Raw genomic sequence first — 24,358 nt, 5'->3', positions numbered from 1 at the left:
CTGATCCACAGAGATGTGGGTTTGGATAAAAAAAAAAATTCTCTAACACCGAAAACAGGTTCTTCTCTTTTACTCCTTAGAATTTCTGAGGCACTAGCAGGCTAAGTTTTACCCATATAAGAGACGTTATAGAAAAGATTGCTGAATTTGTGGCAGGGAAACTCGACAAAATGACCTCTAAGATGCCTTCCCTAACTCTAAATTGTTAAAACTTCAATATCCATTTTATAGAACAAGAATTTTATAGTCAGTTGATCATCTAGGTCATAAAGATTTGTAGATAAGAAAGCAAAGACTAAAAACAGGTCTATTGTATTAACCCAGGGTGTTGACATTGTTTAGCAATCCTTAATCTCTCTAGTACAAATACCATCTTCCTCACATCTAGAATAATCGAAAGAGTTTTCAGATTAAGTAATGCGATCTACTCAAAAATAAGCCCTGGAGGAAGTTAGTGGTAATTACTTTTTTCCGTTAGCATCATGGCATAGTATAAAATAACTCTAAGGAATAAAGACCTAGTTTTGTTACTATTAGCTTGATGTTTAGCCTTTTAAACCCTAAGTGAACTCGCCAACGTGCATGGTACTGTGACCAAAAAACAATTAGAAATCCACAGTCTTGTCAGCATAAAGTGTAGAAGAGCAGAAAAGTTCAGGAATGCCAGAAAGAATGGAAACTGAGAAGGGATATGTCCGAAAAGAGTGAGCTACAATGAGTGGGAATAAAATTTGCATAAAAACTCCCCTTAAATACTGGACATGTCAGAATAAAGCGTCATTAATCGAGAAAACAATCAAAAACATTTATGCACTTAATAATAGTTTCAAAATGCAGAAAGCAAAAATTGATGGAACGAAAAAAAGAAATAAGCAAAGTTAGAGAAGTTGATTCACCTCTCAGGAAGTGATTAAACAACTTAATGAAATATCAGCAAGGATGTAGAAGATGCGAATAATTCTATCAACTAATTGATACTTATTGAACAGTACATCCAATAACTAGAGAATGTACTCTTTTTTTTTTTTTTGAGTGTACAGTTTTTTTGGTGAAAAGTTGTACAAAACAGGCCATATTCTGGGCCATAAAATGAGACTCAATAAATTTCAAAAGAGTTAAAGCTTACAAAGTATGTTTTCTTACACCAGAATTAAATTAGAAATCAAAAATAAAATGTATTTGCAAACTAAAAGTATTTGAAAATTAAACAACATGCTTCTAATTAATCCATGGGTCAAAGGAGAAATTGCAATGGAAATTTTGAAGCTATCTGGAAAAACATAAAAATAAAAAGACTATGTAAAACTTTCTGGATGCAGCTAAAATATTGAAATATTTATAAATTAAAATGTTTACCAAAAAAAAAGAAGAAAGATTTTAAATCAACGATCAACACAATACAATATATATATGCCTAACTGTTGAACTGTACACCTGAAACTTACTGGACTTCATTAACCAATGTCACCATAATGAAAATAAACAAAAAATCCAAAATAAATTAATTAAATAAATAAAAAACACTCTCATAAAAACATCCAGAATACTGTTTGACCAAATATCTGGCTACTCCATGGCCCAGTCAAGATGACACAAAAAAAATTAACCACCACGATACCTTTGTAATATTTTCATCCTATCCAGGAACAATTATTTTGGTTATTCATTCTCAAGATTTATGGCTTTCATTATCTAAGTTATAATACTTCACACAAGGTCTTTTCTAGGTCCTACATATCTATTGTTGCTTTTAGAATGGGAATTTTTCCCACTAGATTTTCTACCTGATTATTGTTGGAATATAGAAAAGCAGTTGTAATTGGCCACTCAACTGTACTCTTCATAGTTCTGATATTTTTTTAATTGATTTTCTGGAATTTTCTGGTAGACAATCATATTAGATGTAGATGATGGGAAATGTGTCCTTGCCATTCCTGTATTGTTGCTCGTGTTTCTATTTCCTGTATTACTGCATTAATCATAGCTTCCGGAACAATGTAAAATACTAATGGCAATAGCAGAAATCTGTTGGCTTCTTATTTTAATAGGATTATCTCTAATGTTTCAAATTAAGCACATACTGTTTTGCTGTTGATAAATACTTTACCTTATTAAGAAAGATTCCTTTATTTCCTGGATCTGGAAGAGTCTGGAAAAAAGATGAGTATTGAATCATCTCGAATGCCTTCTCAGCGCACATTAACATGATTATAACACTTTTCCCATCAGATGTGATGTATCTTCTTTATAGGTTTCCCAATATTAAATTATCTTACATTATTATAATAAATTGATCATAGTAGCACATTCTTTTAACTTCCTGGTCTTAAACAAATTGACTTCCCTATAACGGGTGACTAATCTCTAAATTGGGGCTAAAAATTGTATCTCTACCATGTTAGAAGGATCAGATGAGATGATTCACGTAAAGTAAATTTATATAAAATAAGTTCCTAGCACAACGTCTGGCACATAGGTTACATTCAGCTAATAGTACCATTATTGTTATTAACCAAGAGGTTTAAATATTGTTCGAATGGGGGAAATTGTATTTCCCCTAGCATTTTTATATTCATGAGTGAAATGTTCATCATATTTAAAAAAAAAATAAAATAGGCATTTTTAAATTTTTATATATGTATCATGGGAAGGAATAATAAAAGTTCTTCTTTAAAATCAATCAATTAATTAATTAATTAAAATAAAATCACCTAAAGAAGCCAAAGAGCAAATTAAAACTAAATTAAGTTGAAGAAAGAGCTAATAAAGATAAGAGTAAAAAAGAAATATAAAATTAATATTAACGAAAACCAACAGTCAAAACACGCTTCTTTGAAATATTAATAAAACTGAAAACTCTTTAGAAAGAGCGATCAAGTAACAAAAATAGAAAATACAATTAATAATACAAGGAATAAAAGAAACAATCATACTACATATCTCACATACCAACACATGATGAAAGGGAAAAATATTAATAAGTTTATGCCAATAAATGCAACAATTTAGCTTAATTAGAAGAAAATACTTGAAATACTCTACTTGCTAAAACAGATGTATGAAGAAACAGAAATTCAAACAGCCATATATCTGTTACAGAGATTGAATCTGTTACTAAAAACACTCTCACAAAGAAAACTGCATTCCTAAATGGTTTCATTAGTGAATTCTATCAAGTATTTAAGGAAAATATAATGCCAATCCCATACAAATCCTTTTAGAAAACAGAGGTGAGCTAGCATAATATTTTATAAAAATTAGACATCATTACAAAAATAAAATTTACAGAACAATATCTCTCACAAACAAAAAGGATACAAAAAAAGATCACAAAAATCCTTTACAAAATATTATCAGATGAAATTTGGTAATATAAAAAAAATAATCATCATCATTAGCAAGTGAAGTTTATTCTAGGAATATAAGATTGGTTTACTATTCTAAAATTATGATTATTCAGCATGTTAACAGACTAAAATATTGATTGATTGCTATATCGTCTCAACAGAAGCAGAGAAAACATTTGAGAAAATTCACTGCCCATTCATGATTAAAAAGAAACTGAGCAACTAGGAATAGAAGGGAAATTCATCAATCAGATAAAGGGCATCTATGAAAAACCCACAACTGATATCACATTTAATTGTAAAGTATTGAACACTTCTTTCCTAAGATCAAGTATAGAACAAGAATGTCAACGTTGTAACAACTTACCATTTCATTCAACAGTGTACTAGAGGTTCTAGCCAGTACAATAATGTAAGAGAAAGAAATAAAAGGTAGAAAGAATGGGAAGAAAGAAATAAAATTGTCTTTATTTACAATCAACATGACTGTTTACACAGAAAATCCCAAAGAACCTACCAAAGAAACAAAACCTACTTGAACTAATAAGTAAATTTAGGAAGGCTGCAAGACTTGGATCAATAGGCAAAAATCAATCATATTCTTATAACAGCAAACAAATGGAAATGGAAATACAATTCCATTTACAGTAACATAAAAAAAACCACAAATGCTTAGAAATTAGTAAGACATTCAAATCTTCTACACTCCAGTAAAATACTTGGAAATTAGTAAGATCTGGAAGTTCTCTACACTCTCCTATAAAAACTACAAAAAAAATACAAAACTATATTCCAGAGAGAAATTAAAGAAGACCTAAATAAACAGAGCAGTGTACCATGTTCATGGATAGAAAAACTCAACATGGTGGGGAGGTCCTGAAATTAGTGTGTAGGTTCCAAGCAATCTTAATCAAAATCTCAACAAGTCATTGTTTGTAGAAATTAACAGATTCTAAACAGTTGCATAAAAAAGCAAAGGACTTAGAACGATCTTTAAAAAGAAAACAAAGTCAGATGACTCACGATTCCTGGTAGCAAGCCTTACCATAAAGCAACTGTAATGACAACAGAGGGTATTTTATTCCAGTGATGTGTTATTGAGCTCTCCTTGTGAATATGCTATTTGTATTAATAAGTGCAGTATATTAATAAGCGAAATTGGTCTATGGCTTTCTTATTTTATGCTGTCAAGTTTTTATATCATTATTACTTTTCTGATTTTACATAAATAATTTGAAGCTCTCTTTCTTTCCATATATGCTGCAATAGAACAGGTATAATGCCATTGGTATTACTGATTTTTAAAAACTATTTTGTTAGCATTCAATTGCAAAACCAAGGAGGTTAACAAATTTTCTAAAATTGTATGTCTATTGTTTTATTTGTAATTTTTGTATACTCTAGGGTAAATTTTAGCTATTTGTATTTTGTTTAAAAATAGTCCATTTTATGTTCTTTAATTTATTGACATACAATTAATTACTTTAACTACTATCCAATTATTTAAATTTCCATTAGTCATGTGATTGTTTTCTATTCTCATTTCTTACCTTGTGTATTTGGGCTCCTCTCATTTTGCTTTTTAAAATACACACACACAAAAAAACAAAGTCGAAATATCAAAAAGGAAAGAAATAATAAAATAGTAAAAAGGAAGGGGAAGGAAAGGGAAAATTATAAAGATGAGGATGAAAAGGCAGAGGAAACAAACAAACAAAAATGAAGGAAAGAGAGAGAAAAGGAAATAGTATAAGACAGAAAGGATCCAAGATCGACTTCTGGAAGCTGTGTTATCCAGAAAAAAAGGGTAGATATGGGCCAATGTTGCTTCAAAACAGCTAGTCTGTGAACTATTTTGTCACTGGTCCACAGTGAGATAAGGAGCTTAAACAAAAAATGTAAACCAGTGTGTTTTCTTGCTTCCTTCATCAAGAAAGCTTTGCTATATATATATAAATCTCAGCTGAACTAGCAGTGTGCTTAGTAATACATTTGATTTACATCCTGGTGCAATTTTATCTCATTGGAGGAATTAACAGTTTGTGGCTGGAACCAACCAGCAGACCGCATAGTACCACTGGCCTAGATCCCTCACCAACCAGACCTCCAATAGATGGTATCTGCCTCTTATCCCATTGCAACTGTCCAGCTAAATTCATGGCCTCAGTAACTATTTTTACCTTCCATGTCTTGTGTATTACAGGCATTTAGATGGACAGTTTAACCAATAATCAAAAAGGTTCAACAAGCATAACAGGCAATCAATAAATACTGATTGATTTAATGACCAATGATCGAATGATCAGGGGTGATGTGCACAGTTCATAGACGATGCACTGCACGATTTGCACTTGGCCTAGGGTGAGTGATGCTTGAAATCAGCAGACATTATGCTCTCAAAGTTGTATACAAACAAAGCTGTGTTATCCAGAGGAAAAGGTGCTGTTTACTTCTCCCAGCGGCACAGGTCTTTCAAAGAAAGACCTTATGTACATTAAAAGCAGCCCTGTGAATTAACTCAAATGCAAGAGGTCTGACAGCAAATCAGCCTCAGAAATGTAGCTGCTCAGTCTTAAACTAGGTGGGTGCGGTAAGTTCTATGCAATAGAAGGCTAAGCCATTCCAAAAGTATGGCAAATTGGAGTGACAGCTCTTTGACTAGGAATGTTCCATCACCTGGCTTTCTCTCTCTTTCTTCTTTGAAGGACTGACATAGATTCTCCGTCAAAGAAATAAGGGATTGCTTTTGACTAAGGCTGACTTAAATAAACACTCAGCTCTTAGAACTTCTCATAGCTTTTCAAGTTACAATCCCCTCAAAAAATGGAGCAGAGAAAGAGAAGGAAAAAGTGGAAAGAAGAAGGAAAAAGAAGCAGAAAAGTAACCATTTTTGTCTTCCAGGCTTTGGACTCTATCATCTTAGATCTTAAGACAACCCTATGGGGTGGCTATTGTTTTCCTTCTTCTGAATGAGAAAACAAAAGCTCAGAAAGGGTAAGGGACCATGGGGCACAGAAGGAGCAGGCTCAGATTGTATATGTCTCTGTCAGCTCTCCAGGCTTCCATCGCTGTTTCTGCTACTAGATTGTGTGTCCTCAATGGATGTCATCCACCTCTGATCACACACGCCTCCCTCGCCCCGCTCAGCTTGAAGAAGCTGATGGAGACTGTGTCCAATGGGATCTGAGTTCAAATACCACATAGACGTTTCCCAATTATCTGTCACTTGCTGATTTCGTGACCCTAGGCAAGGTCGTTTATATCCCTAAAGCTCAGTGATCTTATTGCCAAATGGAAAGCCTTAAGTGTATTTCTGGAAGAGAAAAGGGTAGGTACTCAGTGGGTACTCAAAAAAAAAAAAAGAAAGAAAAAGAAAGAAAATGCCAGCACTTCCACCACACACACACACACACACACACACACACACACACACACACACGACCCCCACCAGAACAGGGGCGTGGTTTCATCTTCACTCAAGGCTTATTTTATCTAGACGAGAAAGTGGATCTCTGCTACTTTTATTTAGTTATAGGAGCAAGAGATTGTTTTCCTGACATCCCGCACTAAGTGAGGAAGTGTGTTTTTGTCACTCTCCTTTCTCCCTCTCTCTCCCAGGCTGGTCTCTCTGGTTCCCAGGGGACCATCTGGTATATTTACCAAGGACCTTGTTCTATACAAACTGTCAGAGTCCCAGATAATTTGTTGGCTCAGTGGTGCTCAAACAACACCACCTCAGCCTGCAGCAATTCAGGAAGGGCCTTGTCTTTTAAAGGAATCTTAGGTTACACTCAGAGGGCCAGGAAACAGCAGTCATTTGGCTGTGTTTGGATTAAAATGACAGTAAATTGTGTCCAGAGTCACTAGCTGCAGAGACTGTCCACTAAAAACAGGTTTTGTGTTTACTTTGTGTGCGTGTGCGTGCGCACGCACGCTTCTGTTTTACCAAGTGATACAAGAAAGAGCCAAAAGGAACACACCCTGAAAAGGGCCTTTTCGGTGGCCTGGGGCTGCCCCTCAAACCATAGCTGTTTGCTCAGCCCACTCTTAAGGCCAGCCCTGGCTGACTCTGAAAACCAAGACATGCAGAGAAGGCCCCAAAAGTTCTCTGAAATCCTTGGCTGGAAGGATAGCAGCAGGATAAGGCCAAAGGGCTCCTCCCATCAATCCTGAAGCTTGGGACTGACCCAAAACTGCTTCAGGAATTCCAGTGGGTTCCAAGTAATCCTATCCAGGGAATTACTAAGAGGCCTCACCAGTGCAGCTCCTGTCCTTTCATAGGGACCCACAGGAGGTCAGGGCTGCAGTGGAGGTTCAGGTCTATCCAGGCTCAGGCTCCCCTGGCAGAGGAGATGCTTAGTGTGTAGTGGGAGAGTATCTTGGTATATCAGGGATAAACCTTGAGAACACTCTGCTAGGTGAAAGAAGCCTATCACCAAGGACCACACACATATTGTATGCTTCCTTTATATGAAATGTCAACAGAAAGGAGATTAGTGGTTGCCAGGGGCTGGGTGGGGTGGGGGAGAGGAGGTTAGGAAGAAATGGGGAGTTACTGCTAACAGGTATGGAATGTCTTTTTGGAGTGATAAAAGTGTTCTAAAATTGACCGTGGTGATGGTTGCACAACTCTGCGAATATGCTAAAAACCACAGAACTATATACACTTGCATGGTATATGAATTATATCTCAATAAAGCTATTTTTTAAAAAATACTATGCTGAAATGAAGTCTGCCTTACAGTAACCACACTATTGGGGCCATGTTAAGAGGAAACTCATCCAACGAACGTGCTTTTTCAGAACTGCCCAAAATCCAAGTCTATCCATCCATTCATTCATTCACTTATTCATTAGCTCATTCTACATTTACCAGTGAGTCTCAGTGCGCAGAACGCGGCCACCTTGTCAGAAATACAACACCAGTTCTGCTCGCGACACCCAGCTTAAGCCAATTTGTTGGATTTGAGTAGCGCCTCTTTGTCACGCAGCTAGGACGTGCCCCGCCCCTTGGTCCTCTGTCGGTGAAGAACCCCAGAGCCTTTAACAGAGGAGCTTCAGGAAAACTGGTTTTCATTTCTGCTCCCCACAGAACCATTAAAGTCTTACCCCCATATTTCATTGTTCCTGCCCCCTCCCATCTCCTCCAGCTGCTCCCAAGCAGCGGACTTTCAGAAACTTCCAGAAGGGAGTCCAAAATTCCCAAAGGGAATGGGGCTCTCAGAAGGAAATCTAGATCCCTGTGAGAAATGCGCACGAGTTCCATTTGGGGGCTTCTCCTAAGGACAAAGCCAAAGCCCGCACCTAAAATGGGGCGATGCCTGGTCAATCCTGAGCGCGCGCGCCAGAGGGCGTGCTCCCCACAGAGGACCCAAGAACCCTGCTCAGAAATGCGAGTGCCTGAGGTCTGGACTTGCAGGCGGCTTCCAGAACCCCACCCAGGGCTGAGGCCCCTCCAGTGACCCCACGCGGGCTCCTCTTGGCCCGGCCCTAACCTTCTTGCCTGTGCGCACTGCACGCCAAAGCTCGGCTCCACCAGATGCATCTTCGCCCAGACGCTGCGTACTAGGAGGCTTGAGACAGAGAGGGCTCCAGGGGGACAAAATAGGGGGAGGAGAGGGGTGGAAGAGACCAGGCGGAGAGGACCCTCCAACACCACACCCTAGTGTTGCATCTTAAAGCCGCACCCTCCTGGGTCCAAAAACCTAAGGCAAAACGCGCGAAGCATCCGGGCATCCCGACGCAGAGACGTCGAAGCGCATCTACCGCCAACATCTTCCAGCAACGCGCTCTGCCTGGCTGTCCTCTGCGTCTAGCGCCTGGTCCCCAGCGCTAATCTGTGGCAGTACCGAGGGGTGGCTAGGTGAGTTGTCCCCCATGATCTCCATCGACTGCTCTCTCTCTCTCTCTCTCTCAAGAGACTCCAAATACAATCTAAATAAAAACAGCGTGCTTTCTTTTTATTTACAGCCCTCCAAGACAAGTCCCTAAGCCTCTTCCTCAACAGATCGCCACCCTCACTAAGCCCCTTCTACTTGGAAATGCTGGTGCCACCACGGTCTCGCAGCCAGACCCGCGTCTACCCTTCGCGCGCTCACGGCGCCAAGCACAGGGAAAAAGCTCCCCGGAGCAACACAAGGCATCGTCACTGTCTCGCACTCGTATCACGCAGCGCCTCCCATCTCCCCGCGCAGTGACCCCCGCGAGGAGGCGTCAGGGTGCACCGTCCCATCCCGCCCCAGAGGTCCCCGGACCGTCCGGGGCGCGCGCGCGGAGAATGGCCAAGGAATTGCATTGAGTCTACAGGTGGCTCTCCCTTTTCACTTTCCTTCCACACGAATAAACTTTTCACGGCCGACCCAAAGAAGGGCAGAGAAAGATTGGGACTGACCTGTGCAGGGCAAGGTTCTAGCCCCGGTTGGGGACCTCTAGGTGCCTAGGGAAGATCCAAGTTCCGCCGCGAGTTGGTTCCTGACGGCGCACGGCTCTTGCTTGCTTCCCGCCTTGCGCCCCTTTAATTAGCCGCTCTCTCCCCCCACCCCCTCTCCTTCTCCCTCTCCCCCTCGCTCCCCTGCTCCTACTCCCCGCTGCCTGGGGCTGCCTTCCCCTCCCCAGCGCTTCCCTCCTGCTGGGCGCCTAGGATCAGATAGGAGAAAAGGAAGGCCAGTCGGCGGCCAATTATAGAGCGGAAGGTGGCCGCGGGGGCGGAGGTTGGGGAGGTGGGAGGCAGGCCTTAGTCCCCCACTTTATCTCCTCCTCCTCCCTCTACCCCCGCCCCACGGAAGATGCTCTGAGTGGCCCGCCCCGCGTCGCGCTCGCGCCCTGCAGACCCGGAGTCCGCCCCAGGTGTGCAGCTGAGTGTCTTGCGCTGGGAAAGAGCCGCTTTTGCTTCTCCACTCCGACCTAGGCTAGTGTGGGGCTGCTGAACCCGGCCCTGCGGTGTCTTGGGAAGGTCAGGGGGGCCCCGGTACGCGGGTGTTGTGCGCCCACTTCCTCATTCCCACAGATCAGCCTCGCTTTCCCGTGTTGAGGACCCTGCGCTCGGGGCCCGTTCCCACGGTGAAGGGGTACCCTTCCTCCGCTCCTCGCCCTTCTTTTCTGAACAAGGGCTATAAAACGCCAAAGCACTGATGTTAAAACTTGAGCGTGCAAGGTAATGACCTGAAGGTAGATTTAAAAGAAGGAATGTTGGCAGTTTCCTGTGGCTGGCTTTTCAACCTGCAGATTCCCACTCGCAGAGATGCTGATTCAACGGGTCTGGGCTGAGGCCAGAGACTCAGCATTTGTCAAACAGCCTGCTGGTTCTGATCCATGCAGGTCATCCTACCAGCGGCTCTCCCCTGCGGTGTGAAGCTCAGGAGGCGGACCGGAGCCCCGCGCTCGGTCTCCGGGGCCTAGCCCTGAACCCCTATGTGCCCCCCTTAGAAATTCATCATGGTTACCCAGTTTTGAAGCGTGCAAACAACCTCTCCCCCCATCCCCCGCGGCGTTCTTTACAGCCCAGCTTATTATGTGAACCCAAATGTTGAAGAGGGAAGCATAGAAACTGAGAATTTAGCAAGAATTCATTTTTGTGAGAAAATACTTCCATACCTTGGAAAGCTGAAAAGAAGAGTATTTCGCCACGTTAAAGGGTGATGATGGGGAGAAGAGAAAGGCAAGTGGTACTCTTAAAAGGTTCCTGAACCTGCTTCCATCGGGCCCAGGTGAGAATCCAGAAAGAGAGGCTGTGGCGTTTGAAACTTTTCTAGGTGGGGAAGGGTGGGAGGAGCGCCTTCGGACATGACCGTCCCTACGGTTGTTAGTCACCTACTCTGCTTTCCCTGAATTTGCTTGGTGCTTGCACTCTCTTGCCCATGCACTGAACTTCCCCGCTGCTCCTGCGCTTGGAGTAGAAAGGGTCTACCCGTCCCTTTCCAAGTTGGCCTCGGCTTGGCAGTAGGGCAGCGTCCCAGCAAGGTGCCGTTTTGCTCCTGCGCTTCACCGAAAGCAATTCTCAGGGGTCCGGCAGCCAGCACAGCTTTTTTAGGAGACGGGCTCTAAGCCCAAGGCCTCCAGAGCCGGTACTGCAAGGATGCGAGCGCCACCTGGTGTCTATGATGGGGAGTTGGGACAGGACGGGAACTGGAAAGATCCCCATCCACCCTAGACTGATACACAGGGACCAGAATTCCTGAGATGCAGTTTTATTCCTGGAGACAACTACCACTTGGGTTAGATCTCCATTTCTCTGTAACTCATGCAAGTGCCTACTACCCCCATACTCTGTTCCCCCTCTCACTAATAAAATCTGCTCTTATGGCCTTCATTTCTACCAAAATGTTGATGACTAGTATAAATTTAGCTTTTCACCTAATTCCCTTGGGGGAAGTAGTGGCATGTTAGCACAAAGCTTTAGGCAAAAGGGGTGAGAAGGTATTGATGATGGAATTATACAGAATTGGAAATGAGGAATCGGACGATTTTTTAATGTGAAATATGTGTCCAAAAATCTATATGCAACAAATAAGGAAGCATATTTGTTCAACAAAAATCTTAAACCATAATGTGTATTGATCTTGCAATACTATAAAAATTTTTTCTTTAAATTCGAACTCATCCTTCCTTTCCCTCTTTAACTTTTGACTTCTTGCATTTCACTTTCAATGTCGATAAACTTGTTATTGTTGGATCTGAATGGCTGGTTTCAATCAGTTTTCCATTAAGTTGCCGTTGTGTGTGAATTTCCAGCCCTTTCAAGGGAATGTTTATTCAACATTTATCTTAGGTCAGCCCTTGAGTCTGGTAGAGTATTGAAAACTGAATTATCAAACAAGACTGGAAGACCACTAACAGTCTCCACCCTTAAGCTAGAAAAAAATTACATCTGGGGCTTTTCCAAAGATCTCCCAAAATTCCAGCCTCCCACAGCAATTGATTCCAGGACTCAACAACTCTTCCTAGAGTCTCATCCTGAGTTCATGACATGATGGTGATCTCATGTCTCTGGAAGCCCTCCACGCACACACCCTGTCGTTCCTGTCCTCTCGGTCCCTCGGAACCTTTCAAGAAGACTTTGGACTCGAACTTGAATCGAAGCGGGGTCTGCTCCCTTGCTTGTATCACTTTGGTGAACTTATTTTGCCAGTCTGAGCCTAACTCCTCAAGTATGAGTAAGGGGTAATTAATTACAGCTCAGGGGATGGTCATGCAGATTAAATGGCAGATATGTTTATGGACCTAATCCTTAGAAAATAACAAATGGCAGCCAAACTGGGACTATCACCCTTCTGCCCATTATAGCTATCCTGTCTTTAGCAGCCACTTACAGAAAATTATCTCTGCAATGTTTCTCCACAGAGGTTGCTATTGACATTTGGGGTAGAACAGCATGACTGCCCCAGCCGCTAAAACATTTATCATTCCTGACTCCATCACCAAATTCCAGTAGCACCCTCCTCATCTCCTAGTTATTGTGAAAACCTAAATACCACCATGCGTCTCCTCATACGCTCTGTAGCAAGCCGTAGTTTCCAGCATCATTAGTTATTCGCACTTCTACTCCAACTCCTCTGTAACAGCCAACCGTAGTTTTTCCACAGCCCGGAGTCCATCCATTCCCCCTTCTTTTGGTAACAGAGGGTTCATACTCAGCCAGTAGGCAGGCACCAGCTGAAACCTATGAGCAATAACCATGGCCCCAGCCCCAGTTCCCATGTCCCCCACCTTTGGGACTCAAAGTATTTGCCCTGATCTTGCAGCAAGCACAGCAGGTAACAACAGGTTAACCACCAACACAACAGGGAACCTTCGAGATCCTCCCCTAGAGTCTAGGGCTGATGTACCTTCTAATTGACTGATGACCCTGACTTACCAGCTGTTAAATACTGTGTATCTTAGCTCTGAGTTCTTTCTTTTAGGAAATTGCCTCCACGCCATTGGACACAGTTGTAGTGGGGCCATCATTCAGAGTGCTGTTTTCCTCTAGCCAAGTGTGGCCATGAACTCTAAACTAGACCAGCCAGGTACTCTCTCTGGAAAATGTGAGAATAAAGTGGCAAGATGCAAGGGCAGAAAAAGAGCCCGTTTGCTGAACTTTTATCTCAGTTCACCCTAGCAGTGAGGCCTGAAGGAACAATGAATATCACCTTATACCCAGACATAACCTAATATCCAGCAGAAACACACCAGTACAACCGTACCAGTTGTTAAATGGTGACTACGTTCATACCGGTTGGTAACAGCTGACTCCCCACAGCCCTGAACATCCTCTCCACCATCCCCTGCCTGGACCACTACCCAGATAGGATCTCCCTTTGACCCAACAATTGAAGAGTTAATCTTTGTGCTGTGGTCTGAATGTTTGTGTCTCCCAGCAAAAATGTTGGAACCCTACCCCCCAAAGGGGATTGGATTAGGAGGTGGGCCTTTGGGAGGTGCAGAGATCATCAGGGTAGAACCTTTATGAATGGCGCCTTATTAAAAAAAGAAAAAAGAAAAAAAAAGGCTCTAGAAATCCCTAGCCCCCTCTACCACGTGAGAACACGACCAATTTGGCACCTGGAAAAAACTTTTCACCCACCGCGCAGGTTTCCAGCCTCCAGAACTATGAGAAATAAATCTCTGTTGTTTACAAGTCACCCAGTTGGTAGTATCTTTTTATAGGAGCCCAAACAGCAGGTCCCTGCCCGAGTTTGGCACGTGGCATCTCTTCCCCGGGGGCTGTGCCCGCCATCCGGCTGCTCGACCTTTTGACCATCAGCCCCGCCCACAGCTCCGGAACAGCTTGGGCTCCTGTCCGCCCTGAGCTGCTGTTCCCGGTCTGGGCGCCACCCCATGTTGGCCCAGTGTGATTCCTTACCCCCCCACCCCCAACCAAAGAACCCCAAGTGAGTCAGTCTTCATTTTCCCAAGCCCGAAGCTGAGACAAAGGACCTGAGAGAACTCGTCCAGGCCTCCCGAGAGGGGACCACCAGCAGAGGCACCGCTGGGTGCAAGGTCTTGCCCCGCAGGCACAAGTTGTTCCCACTGGCGACTGACTCCTGTTTGAACAACAGCAGCCGAACCTCCTATGCTTGGTTAGGGGTTTCCCCTCACAAAGTGCATTTCAGTACATCGTCCTGTTTTAGTACATCGGCACTCCAGAGGTTAAAATCATCTTGTCTCGCTCTGTCTTTGTGTTGCTGGAGTTCCCCTTCTCTTCACAGGCACCTCTTCCTCTCTCTCTGGTGTTCTTGAACCAGTGATGAGGACATTCCTCATCTTCTTGGCTCCATGGTCCAGATCAAAGTCAGGCCTGTTAAAGGAGCCAAGTTTTTCATGTGTGACAGCGCCCCTCAGTGTATGCGCATTGCACAAAAGGTTCTATTCATAGCAAAATAGGGCCAGAGCAGGCCTAAGTGATTGTATGTGTGTGCTAACCCCTTCACCTTACAGATGAAGAAACTAATCAAAACTCCAGAAACTCAGTGGCAAATATTATTAGATTAAATATCATCTGAAAATAAGCCAAGATTCTTTCCAATAATGATAAGACCATAAACAAGAAGAGGAACCATTGTTGAGAGTCTTTCAGGTACACGACATTTTGGCAAAGCTCACATGGACAATTTTAATTTTTTAAATGATTATTTTATTAAAGTGATTCATATATATAATTTTAAAATTCAGATGATACTGAGAGCTCGTTTTAAAAAATTATCTTCCTCTCTAGAAGTAACCACTTTCGACTCTTTTAGCAGTTTTTTTTGTGTGTGTGACATTTTTAAATCTCTGTATTTCGAAATAAAATCCATGTATTGCTATGTGTTTATTAACCAATTTAAACATCATTCATGTATTTTGTGGTTCTTTTAGGCTGCCATCCCCTCTTCTCCTCTTCTACTCTCTCGTTGTGGTTAGATTATTACATTTTGGGGGTTAATTTCATATTCTGCATTTCTATTCATATGCTATATAAATATTATTCATCTAAAAGCATCAAAATGTACTGATTATTTTCCCATTCTACTTGTAGATTTTCCTGAAGTTAATAATGGCTTTGCTTTTTAATTTGCTTCATTCGCTCTTTGCTTTTGCTAATCTTTCCGAATGCTACTTCGAATAACATGTCAGTACAGCCTTTCATAAAGTCACTTTTCTCAAGTAAAAACAACTTAAGCACCTCTCTGGGCAGGTTTCCCTTTATACCTACTGCTCAGTTGTCGCCCTGGCCTTTGCTGTTTTGCCGTACGTGGAATTCCCTCTGCCTTTGTCCAAGATTGGCTTCCCTGTTTCCTGAAGGTCGTGTCTTCTTTCTTAGTATATTCTCTTGTTCTGGTTCAGCACATCGTCCAGGAGTTTCCTCTTGGCTGGAGAGATGGTTCCACAGTAGCGGGCACAGCCATGACAGTTCTCAACACTTTACCTCTTGAGTCCCGCCACTCCAGGTTGGATGGCTGCCCTCTATCCCTGAAGCACATTTACTTTTCTAGGGGTTTCTCTCCCTTTCTCTCCTGTGCTCAAGATCCTGTTTTCAATTTTGCACCTGTTCCTAGATCAGTTTTTACTCTCCTGTTTTCATGAAGGACATCCTCTCCTCTAGTGGTATCCCAGGATAGGTGTGGGGGGACAGAGAAATACATTTTTGAAATTTTGCAGGTATTTGCCCTCAAATTTTATTACTAGTTTGGCTGTGCCTACACTTCCAGCTTTAAATAATTTTTCTTCAAAATTTTGAGGGCATCGCCACCTTATTTCTTGCTTCCGGCATTGCTATTGTGATGAAGAAGCCATTCCGACACTTGGTCAATTCCAGAACTTTCCTTTTGCTCCTCTTACAGTAATTATTGTCTATTTTTGCAAAAAACAAAAACAAAAACAAAACACAAAACACTTCCATACACTTCCATTTAGAAACCCAGAGGAGAATCCAGAATCCTAAAGCATTAGATATATTCCTTGCCTAGAGGCATCCTGTGTGAGGCCCCAGACTTAAACTGGGGGGAGAAAGGGGAGAATTCAGCTCATTCCAAACTTCCTGGGACGTGTACTCACCAAATCTGATCCGTCAGCACTTATGATAATGAAGTCATTTATGACAGCCTGTGACGATAGAACTAAAAAAGATTTTAAAATCTTTTCATACAGGACAAAAAGGCATTGTCATCTAAAAGGTTTCAAATCAATGATCAAAATAAACGTATCCTTCTGATTTTTGAAATAAGTAGATGTAGCATGATCGATTTACTGCTAGGATGCAACTCACCTTCATTTATAAGACTATAACAAATTACTTTTAGTAATTTTAGTTAGTACTTAAACCCAACCATGTCTAGAGGAAGCAAAAATTCTGTTAGTGAGACTCTGAAATTCTAGTAAACCTGAAGAATGTCTCAGAAAGTAGTTTCCTTTAAAAATTATGAATATAGTTTATACATCTGAACTTCATAATTTAAATTACTGTTGGTCCTCCCCAAGTTAGTAGAGCTAGCTGAGAGAAAAGAATGGGCTTGGATGGCCTTACACAGTCTTTTTTTTTAATCTAATTTTATGATACATGCAAGTGGAATTCTCCTGGAGTCTCAAGTGTATTCTTTTTGTTTTCCCAGACTTTTTCATTATATAATAGCAGCTGCTTTTATGCACAGTTGGTCTTGTTGGGGTGGCATTTTCTTGCACATTTGCCCAGAAAAGGGGCTATTTTCCTGTCCTCAGAGCTCATGGTCTTCTGATTCCCATACTAAATTTCTGTCTATATACTTCTCTCACCAATTCTAGAAAGATCCATTAACAAGATAGACTCTAAAAGAGTCTAAAGCTGTAAGATTCTTCATCTGGAGTTAGTTAAATGAGGTAGTGGGGGTAAAAAAAAAAAAAAAAAAAAGAAGTCATTCCAGCCAGGGAACGCTTACAAAATAATGGAATCATCACTGGAAAGGATTTGGGGGATTATCGCCTCTAGTATCTGCTTCCAGGGAAAACATCATCTCAGACATTTCAATTCCTCAAACTACCTACCCTCAAACTTTTGAAAGGCTTCTTTGAAGGAGAACCACCCTCATCTGCTCCCTTTCTACTGACACCCTCATTTGGGGAGAAAGTCTTTCTTTCCTAGAAGTATACATCCATGTGATTTTGCCCAGAGGGCAAAGGAAAAAATGTGTATGGGGTGGGGTGAGGTGGAGAGAAGGAGAGAGAGAGAGAGAGAGAACATTAAATCAAAATTGCTAAGTTGTAAAAGATAGTCAAGTGGCTTTGAAGAAAACTAACACTATTCATCATTCCTGCTTAGTATCAAAATGTTTCAGTTCAGATTCAAATGATTTTTAAACCATTTTAAAAATATTTTTAACCAAATAATTCATGTTTATTACAGAAAACTATAAAAGAAGAAATAAAAGAAGAATCACCCAAAATTCATCCTCTTTGAAACAGAAACTGTTCACTGTTAAAACTATTTTCTCTGTATATAAGGATCTCTGACTATGTTGATTATATTTTGTTTTACAATTTTGAAACTCTTCCCATTGACCATTATACCACCATCTTTCCATGTTTATAAATACATATCTATATCCAAATTTTAGTTAATTTTAAATGTATTTTATGTCTTAAAAATCACCTTAGACACCCAAGTCTGGTGGAGGTCAGACATCCTGGGTAATCTTAACAACTTTTCCATGAAAAAGAAAGTTATGACTTTAGGTGGTGAACACACAATGCAATATACAGATAATGTATTAGTAACTGTACACTTGAAATCTATATAAATTTATTAACCAATTGTTGTGGTACGATCAAATCTAAGACCCACGGAGCCCAATTGAGATGAATTGTGAGCCTTTATTAGCCGCCGGCGCGAATGACTCTCTACCAGGCAGGGTTAGAAGAGATCAGTTCTGAGCCTCTAGAAGGGATAGCTTAAAAGGCCCCAAAACCCCCTCTGGCAAGCAAGCAGGTTTACAGAAGCAGAGGCTGGCCATTAACACATCTTTACACATGATAACTACACCCTTAACATTAGCATATCTTTGCACAGAATATCTCCTAGAACTATACCCTGTTTAACATTAAACAATGGAAGCAGAAGTAGGCCATTTGAAAATTTTCCACCCTTAACACAATGTCGCCTCAATAAACTTAATTTAGAGAGAAAGCTATATACCATATTTAAATAAAACTTTTAAAATGCATAGTTAAGCTAGTAAGAAAGTTAAAAAAAATCTTTAGAAGCCAAAAATTAATAAAAATAGGAATACAGAGGTGAGCAAGCCACCAAGCACGCTTTTCTCCTGGGGCATCTGTAAACCTCTGGAGTCTGATCTATTTTGACAGCCCCTCAAGCTCAAGGTTAGAGGTGCCCAAGGGGGAATTCGTAGAGACCCCCACATACAGCTGGGGACCTAAATTGTTATATCATCAATTAAAAGAAGGTCCAGAAATAAACTCACTCTTATAAGCAGACAATAAAGGATTTTTTTTTTTTTTTTTTTTAAATCTTGGAACTGGTTGAATAGGTGGTACAAGAAATTCCTGAGGAATGGTAACCCTGGGGTAGTGCTTATCCAGGTTTGTGGCCTGAATTCTTCCTATTCCTGTGAATTAAAAAGCCTCAGGCTAAGAATTATTTTGAATTGGTCACATGTTGATTGGTCCCTAAATATCTAGCAGAAGCAAAATCCATCCTCTCTGGAGGAACTCACATGAAACGTGAACCTCAAATAATTCCACAAATAGAGTTCCAAGGAACATGAATACATGGGGAAAAAAATTTTTAAATCACAAAATATATAAGAAAGTAAGAGACCATGAGCAACGGCTGGTAGAACTAAAATAAATGGACAATAGAATTGTATCTGCGAAGACTTTAGATAGTGACATTAATAAGCACATAATGAAGTATATTCTAAATATTTTTTAAAATATAAGATGGAGTTGAGAATAAGTAAGAACAAGAGATTAGTAAAAAATGGCTAAGCAGATGTGGAAGCAAAAGGGAGCTTTTAGTAAAGATAAAACCAATACTTAACACAAATTAAAAACTCAATGGATCTAAAGAATCACTCCTAAAATATGCAATTTTCAAAATCAGAAAATAGCAAGGTATAAAATCGACATATAAAAATCAAGATCCTTCATATAAACAAAAATAATGGAAGAGTGAATCTCATTTACAATAGCAATAAAAAAGATAAAATGCTTAGAAATAAACTTAACACAAAATTTGCAAAATCTACAGAGAAAAATGTTACGACATTTCTGAAAGACTTGGGAACTTAGACAAATAGCCAGACATCCATTGTTCTTGAAACAAAAAAATTTAAAAAATGACTCAGCATCATGAAGATGTCAGTTTTCCATAAGTTAGTAAACATTTCATAAAGCATCCATTAAAATACAAAAAGTTTTACCTTAAAATGAGATAAGTTTTAAAAGTCACATGAGAGAAAAAGCATATAAGAATAGTCAGAGAAACACTGAAGGAGAAGTATTCAGGCGCTGGGAGAGGCAGAAATATCTGTCAGACAGTCTAATACATCGAAAAGCCACTATAAGTACAAGAATAGAAGCTGGAGCAGTGGAATAGACTAGAAATTACAAAAATATATGGAATGTAATGTATGATAAAGTAAGGTATCTCCAATCACTGGAACCAAAATTGTGTTGGAACAACTTGGAAAGCCATTTAGAAAGAGATAAAACTGTATCCCTAACTCACGCTATACAAAAAAAAAAAAAAAGTAAAAAGTAAAAATAGTCAAACAAACAAACACACACCAACTGGATAAGAAACATAATTATAACGATGAAGCCATGAAAGTACTAGAAAAAGATATAGGTAGATTTTTTGAAATCTGTAAGGAAAAGCTTTCTAAATGTGTCTAAAAATTCAGACACAATAAAAAATTCATGAATTCAACTAGATACAATTTTTAAAAATTAGAAGGTTTGCAGGGCACACAACTCTGTTAGCAAAGTCAAAAGACAAATTACAAAGTGGAAGAAAATATTTGCAGCTTACATTGCAGATAAAAGATATCAGTAATATGTAAACAACTCTTAAACATCAAATAAAAAAGAACCCAAACTTGATAAATGGATAAAACACATAAAGCAGAAAATAGCCCCCAGAAAGATATAAAATGTTCCTTACACGTATGAAAAGCTATTCGACCTCACTCACAAGTAAATTCAAATTGAAAGAAGAAACACCATTTCTTTCTTCTCAGAGTGGCAAAAATTAGTAATTATGATGATATATTCTGTTGGGAAAGCTGTAGGGCAATGAGTCCTTTTATACATTGCTGATGGTTGTGCAAAACAGTGCACTCTCAATCCAGACAATAGTGTTGCGAAGACTGTTTAGTTCTTACATTGTGTGTCTCTCCTAATGGTTCTGCTCTGTGCATCCCGAGTGGTAAGGAAGGATCCCCTAGGAAGTAAAGTTTGAGCTACACCTCAAAGTTTAATGAATCGGATTTCTCTTGTGAAATCTGGTAAGCATTAATATGCAAACCAATCAGCTCTCTGACCTCATAACTTTTTTTCTCTGCAGTAATGCCCTAGGGACATCTCTTAGGGGACAAGCTCCTCTGTCTCCCTTTCACCACTGGTCATGTTTTATCCTGAAAAATCGAACTCCTCTTTGCTTCCTGGTTGTACTTATACTTCTAAGCACTTGTACCCATGAACTTCAGTTCACGGCATTTATAGTTAAGATTTATCAAGCTTGTCCCCTGAGCTCATTGTAATCATCTAACAGATGGATACAAATATTTGCATTTGGAGGTCTAGAGGAGTTAAAAAATCTTTTCCTCTATCCATCTTAGTTTCCCCAGCTGGGACCCTGTAAATCAGACTAACGAAAACCAGATTAACAACAACAACAAAAAAAAAAACTCTGAAATTTATTAACACGTGCATTGTGCGTACAGTTAGGAGTACCCAGTGATGAGTAACTCAGAGGAGAGGTTAGAACTTGGACTTATGCAACATCTTAAAAACAACAACCAAAAAAATCAATACATTTTTAGAGAAGTGACAAAACAAAGCACAAAGAACTTTGGCCTTCTAAGGACTGCAAATTGTGGGAATGCAAATATATGAGGAGACTAATGGTATATGAGGGCTAGTTTTAGCAAGGTTTATTATGGTGGATTGCTATCGTGCCATTTGTGGGCTGATAAAAGTCTAGAGTTGCCTGTGGTGATTAACTTCTGCCCTTCCTGGAAGAGAGAAGGAAGGGACACTTTTATAAGTTTATGTCCTAGGTAAATAGGGGGAGGATAGGTTTTCTCCTTTCTGCTTCTTCTCAATTACCTTCAGCTCGAAATAATCCTTATAGCTAAGTGGCATATTTTGAGGTGACATATTCTGCCACCCTTGAGAGGATGAACAGACACTGTCTTTTATCAAATCATGTACATCCGGGTTATGTGTGAAAGTTAGAGGGGAGAGGAAGAACTAGGAATGTGTATGAAAACTGATTTTGAAAGAGAGCACCTTCAAAATGTGTGTACTGTTTGACTCAGGAAATAAAGTAATTACACTTGTAGGAATTATCCTACAGAATAGTCATAGCTTTACGTGACGTTTAAATGACAAGGAGAATCATAACAGGAAAACAAATAAATTGTGTCTTGTACGCATAAGGGACGTCTGGAAGAAGAATATATACCAAAGTGTAAATCATGGTTATCTGGGTGGGTGAGATAATGGATATATATATATTTTTGTTGTTTCTCCCTATTGCTAATGTTCTCTATAATTATTGTGCCTTGCTTTTATATAATGTTTACAGAGGTTATTTTTATTTTTTAAAGTTTATATATGTGTCTTTTCTGAGTTTGAAAGTACTCTAAAATGTTTTCTGCTCCAGGAGTAGAAGTTAAAATTCCAGGGATGAGAAATCTAGCTGCAAATGGGAGGGTTGGGGAAATATTAAATAGCTGAGTCTCCTCCTTGCCCTCAGACTATCTGTTCTGATGATAAGCCAGATCCTCAACCCACACTTCTGCCATGAAATGACTTCCAAGGAGACACCTGCATGAGGTGGAGAGAATCTATGTTTGGGCAGTGAGCCTGGAAAACGAAGGGTACTTGCCAGAAAGGGAGTTCATATTCCTTCAGAGTTTGTTTTCCATTTCACCGTGATGAGATGACCTCTTGGTCTTCTCCTTTCCAAGAATCTCCCTAAAGCTTGGGTGCTTACTCAGGTCTCGGGTATGAACCATCTGGAAAGAAATGACTCTAAATAAACATTTTCTATACCAAACATGTGTCAAACTCTGAGTTGAGTGTTAGCCTTGGTCCAGTAACAGTCGTAGGATTCTCCCAGGTGTAGGAAGAGTGAGAGATGCCGTGTGGATGAAATGTGAGAAGCAGGTGCCAAGGTCTGTGGGATCCAGTCCATCGTGCAGAGAAGCAGGCTTGGAGCACAGCCCCCAGGACATGCATTTCAGTGATGTTCTGTAAGTATTAAGAGACATGGGCTTTCTTATAAAAAGAAAACATAGGACGCTCTAACCCGTTGTATAAGACGCTCTCATTGAAGAGCAAGCAGCAAGTGAGCAAGCAGACAAGATTTAGGTTTTACAGAAATTATGGTTGGGCATATATTTGCACCTAGACATTTCTGACTCCAAAAACGTTTTGTTTTGTTTTTGAAACAATGTGATATTCTCACCCATAAGGAAGAATGAAATTTTGCCATCCACAACAACATGGACCTAGAAGGTATTACACAAAGTGATAAGTCAGACAGAGAAAGATAAATACCATATGATTTCACTTACATGCAGACTTGAAAAAAAAATGAACAAACAAAACAGAAACAAACTCGTAGATACATAGAACATTTTGATAGTTGCCAGATGAGACGGGGGTTGGAGGGATGTGTGAAAAGGGGGAAGAGATTAAGAAGTACACACTGGTAGTTACAAAATAGTCACAGGGATGTAAAGTACAGCATAGGGAATGTAGTCAATAGTATTGTAATAACTATGTATGGTGTCAAATGGGTACTAGGTTTATTGGGATGGTCACTTTGTAAGTTATATAAATATTTAATATTTACTATATTGTATACCTGAAACTAATATAACATTGTATATCAACTTTAATTGAAAAATAAAAAATTATTTGTTAAAAAGATATATGAACCCCTATGTTCATTGCAGCACTATTTACTATAGCTTAGATATAGAAGCAACCTAAGTGTTCATCAATAGATAAATGGCTAAAGAAGATGTGGTACCTATATATAATGGAATATTACTCAGTCATAAAAATGAATGAAATCTTGCCATTTATGACAGCATGGATGGACCTAGTGAGTATTATGCTAAGTGAAATGACTTAGACAGAGAAAGACAAATACTTATGATTTCACTTTTAAGTGGAATCTAAGAAAGAAAATAAGCAAACGAAACAGAAGCAAACTCATAGATAAGAGAACAAACCGATTACCAGACAGGAAGGGGTTGGGAGGGCGGGTGAAAAAGGTGAACGGGATTAAGAAGCACAAATTTCCAGTTATAAAAATCGTCATGGGGATGTAAAGTACCGAATAGGGAATATAGTCAATAATATCGTAATAACTATGTACGACGTCAAGACTTATTGGGGTGATCACTTTGTATGGTGTATAAATGTCTAATTCCTATGTTGTACACCTGAAACGATGTAATATTTATGTCAACTGTAATTAGAAAATAAATTAATTTTATTTTAATTTATTAAATGAAATAATAAATGAAAAAATAAACAAACTATATGATACTGTCACCAAATATATCAGTGTTTTCAAAGGCTTTTTCAGCCACAATAAAAAAATTTATACCATGACTTCGTATGGACATATACTAACTAATACATACACATACAAAGAAAAGCTTCACAAAACTTTTACCCTGTGCAAATGGGTCATTTTTAGTCTATCCTATGTCTTTCTTTTTTTGATGCTGGTGTCAATCTGTTCAATATATTTTACAACCGAATAATGTGTCAAAACTTACCTACATCATTTATAGAAGCTTTCTCAAGAATTTTTT

The 24,358-nt window shown here is 39.8% G+C and overlaps 1 protein-coding gene across 4 annotated transcripts in view; it reads right to left on the bottom strand.

The window, feature by feature from the left end:
- The window catches only part of COL14A1 (collagen type XIV alpha 1 chain), a 184,600-nt gene extending 174,723 nt beyond the window's left edge, over positions 1-9,877 (bottom strand). For 3 of the 4 annotated variants that reach the window (XM_016156509.2, XM_016156528.2, XM_016156537.2), the window contains exon 1: positions 9,739-9,877. The gene's annotated coding sequence lies outside the window, so the exon portion shown is untranslated. Of the gene's footprint in view, positions 1-2,107; positions 2,150-9,738 lie in introns of all 4 variants that reach the window. The other variant, XM_016156518.2, reaches the window with a different exon arrangement.
- Positions 9,878-24,358: the final 14,481 nt, after the last annotated feature.

This window comes from Rousettus aegyptiacus, unplaced genomic scaffold (assembly GCF_014176215.1).
Source record: "Rousettus aegyptiacus isolate mRouAeg1 unplaced genomic scaffold, mRouAeg1.p scaffold_m13_p_15, whole genome shotgun sequence".
Classification (NCBI taxonomy): Eukaryota; Metazoa; Chordata; class Mammalia; order Chiroptera; family Pteropodidae; genus Rousettus; species Rousettus aegyptiacus.
This window is presented reverse-complemented; position numbering and strand designations above follow the sequence as displayed.